The 3,630-nt window shown below is 40.5% G+C and overlaps 1 non-coding gene across 1 annotated transcript; it reads right to left on the bottom strand.

Moving 5' to 3' along the window:
- Positions 1-1,990: 1,990 nt before the first annotated feature.
- Positions 1,991-2,109, bottom strand: LOC145406967 (5S ribosomal RNA). Its single transcript, XR_013898633.1, has one exon. It is a non-coding gene; the product is annotated as a 5S ribosomal RNA (ribosomal RNA).
- Between the last annotated feature and the right edge of the window lie 1,521 nt (positions 2,110-3,630).

Here is a 3,630-nt window from a genome sequence, read left to right as displayed (position 1 = left end):
AGTCCCTCTTACATTGGTGTCAGTTTTTATATATATTTTAAGCCATTTTATATACTGTATATTTGATGATGTTTTACACCAACTTGACAACACTGGAATCACGTGACTTATGAAAGCCAATCACAGTTATCCCTCCCTCTTCAGCAACCAATCACATTTAAATTTCTTCCGCCAATGAGCAAAGTTTCCCGCACTCTGCCAGATTCAAAAGTCAGTCTTGCCATGTCTATCCCATGTACCGGTATTAGGTGTGCCCTGAAGCCTTGGGAGATTTTCAAGGCTTTTCACCAATACCTGAGGCTTCCGTCGATTTTCTGCATCAGCACGGCGTCCTTCCAAGTCAGGTGGAGTGTCCTCACTCAGGCACAACTTCAGTTGCAATAAGAAAAGCATCTCTGGGTGTGCTGCCAGTGGAGTGTGACCCACCATCTCCAGGGTAGGGTAAGTTAGACCTTGTGGGGGGGGTTTAGGTTAGGTTAGGTTGGGTTGGTTAGGTTGCTAGGTTAGGATTACATGCTTCAAACCCTGCCCTTTTTCCCGGGCTTCAGTATTGAAACGACATCCAACACAGGTGTTTCCAATGGTTTTTGGTGTGATTATTGCTGATTTTGACTTAAATTTGTCAAAAATCAGTGGTTTCTGCGATAACAGAATGGGTCACATCTCACTGACCGTGTTGTTTACCAACCATCGTTCCGACTGGACGCATCAGTGGATCCCGTATCAAAGCAATGAGAAACTTAATGATTTAACCAGACCTAAACTAACCTAACCAAACCAAACCTAATCCATCCTAACCTCACTTGTGTTTGGCTGCCAGCTTTCAGATATAGAAATGCACATTAGGAACATTAAATATGGTCGGCAACTGGCAGATGTCAGCAGAATATTTACGGCATGCATTCTAAATCCTCATTTACAGCTTTCAGAGGTAAGTTTATAAAAATCCCCAGTAGCTGTGGCAATCCAGAAATAATAAGTAAGCTGTGAAAGACGCTTTTCAACACAAAATATGGAAATGCCGCACCCGTTTGGTAAAGAATTTTCATTCATTCATTGCCAGACGCCATCTATCCCAAGCGGGGTGGCCAAGGCTTAGAGTTAATTGTTTTACAGGGAGGGGCACTAATCCTCCACCAACCCCACTTGACACGTAAAGAATTAAGGTATTTATTTACTTTATTGCCATTTCTTCAGCGGACAATCTTACCATACCCAGTGGATTTGTGCTGTTATATAGTGTATGCATGTATGTGTTTTTTTGTGTGTTCAAATGAATATTTCTATTTTTTATGAATACTGTATTTTTAATTTCAGTTTTCACCCAACCGAAGTCACTCCACCGGCCAATCACAGGGCGATATTTAATTCTGAATTCTCGCTTCGGTTCCACACGGCCACCACCAAGATGCACGCTGCTTGTTTAATTACAATGAAATTGGGAAAAATTTCTTTGAAAATAACGAAGCCAGCCTTAAATTTTTCGCAGACCACAGCATTCTACCCAGCGAAGTTGAGATATCTTAACTTGTAAGATGAGCCAAAAAGGACCATCAGCATAAGTTAGGTTACTTTAGTTAGGTTAGGTTAGGTTTGATTACTTTTGTTTGATCAGGTTAGGTTAGGTGAAAAGAGCTCCCGCAGGGTTAAGAGGTAACTAAGATTGTCATAGTCATATCATGGTTATTATTCATTTGCGCAACAAATGAGGCCTCAAAACACACACACACACACACAAAAACTATCAAATGGAAAGAAAAAAAGAAAAAAAGGAAAAGGCAATCAAGTAAATACCGGTATTTACCAGAATTAACATTACACATTTCCCAAAATTAATACTGACCCCTATGGATGTTAGGCTATAGATTACTGATACGTTCTTCATTCATTCATTGCCAGACGCCAAGTATCCCAGACGGGGTGGCCAATGGCTTAATGTTTTACAGGGAGGGGCACTAATCCTCCACCAACCCCACTTGACACGTAGGGATGCCAACAGCATCTGGTGTTCCCAGGCGGTCACCCATCCAAGTACTAACCAGACCCAACGTTGCTTAACTTCGCTGATCGGACGGGAAGCGGTGTACTCAACGTGGTATGGCCGTTGTAAATTACATGCGTAGGAGCCAGCTCTTTGACATTTTCTGCCAACTTTTTGATATACTTCATTGAAAAAAAAAAAAAAAATGTGCATGGGAACTCTCCCTTTTCACCCTAAAATTCAACCGAAATTTTCATGATTATAGGTCAGCTTTTCCAACCTTTTAGACCTTTAGCGCTACTTGGTCATGGAGTAGTTAGCAGATAATTCACAATGGTAAATTTTTAGAAGTAACCAACGTTTTATTTTATTATTTTTTTTATGGTTTCCAATGCAAAATACTGTGCTTTAATTAGCTTTGACCCTCATTTTTGGGGGAAAATCCCCCTTTTGGAATTTTGAGTAAGATTTCCAAAAGTTGGTTTATCCCCCAAAATCAAGATCAAGATTAATTAAAAATACACTATTTTGCATTAAACTAACCCAAACTAACCTAACCTAGGCCTGATCTAGAGCCTGACATAGACCAAATGCACACGCCTGCACCAGCCAATATGGCGCAACATTCATCCGTTACTGAGCGACAGCCTAACCTAAGTCACTGTATGACTATCCCTACAAAATTAGCTCCCCCAACTGAAACTAGGCTTAAAGGGTAAGTCTTAGTTAGAATAGTTCAGGGACGTAATATAATGAAAATTGGTAACGTTGGTTACTTCTAAAGTTATACCTTCACAATTCCTGGGTGAGCATCCCTATAGTCGGTATGTCTGGTTAGATTGGGGAACGTTGTTACACCAAGTTAGGCTAGCTAAGTCAACTGCAGTAGAAATCAAATACTAAAATAACATCACTCACACTATAAGATACCACAGAGACCTAAATTTCTTAAAAAATAATAATAATCTGGGTGGAATGGCAAACTGACAAGGTAGCTATCTTCGCTGGGTGGAATGGCAAACTGACAAGGTAGCTATCTTCGCCGATTATCTTCATTCATGATGCTGCATGACACCCTGTCTCTTTGGACTACAGTTCATGTACATGAGAACTGTATATGGCAAGTTTATGACCTGCATATTATCCGCCGACATCGAAATTTTACCTCAAAACACTCAGCACTTCGCTGCACTACTTACCTTGGTGACTGTGACTCCAAATATGGCCGCCACCACTCCACGTCAGTGACGTCACCGCCTGGCAGATCATCCGGGACCTCTGCAAATTTTTGTTGATGAATATATTACGATTTTAAACATATCACCTTAAAGAATTAAATATAAGAAACGTAAAAATGACCTATAAGAAGAAAAATTATTGGTTCATTTTTATCGCCACCATTACAAACCATAGAAAACTGCTCACCGGGAACTTTTCTAAATCTGGCAACTACCCCCCCCCAGATCTATCTATCTATCTATCTATCTATCTATCTATAGCCAGATGCCATATTCCCAGGTGTGACCACAGATTGACAACATGTCATCATATCTTTAGTCATCAGGCTGTCCTCTCTCCAATTTACACCATCTCATCCATCTTATCATTGGTCTTCCCCTCATCCTCTTCTTCAGTCTTTACCTCATTCA

This window comes from Coenobita brevimanus, chromosome 71 (assembly GCF_032717465.1).
Source record: "Coenobita brevimanus isolate Jiangsu-jjx chromosome 71, ASM3271746v2, whole genome shotgun sequence".
Classification (NCBI taxonomy): domain Eukaryota; kingdom Metazoa; phylum Arthropoda; class Malacostraca; order Decapoda; family Coenobitidae; genus Coenobita; species Coenobita brevimanus.
This window is presented reverse-complemented; position numbering and strand designations above follow the sequence as displayed.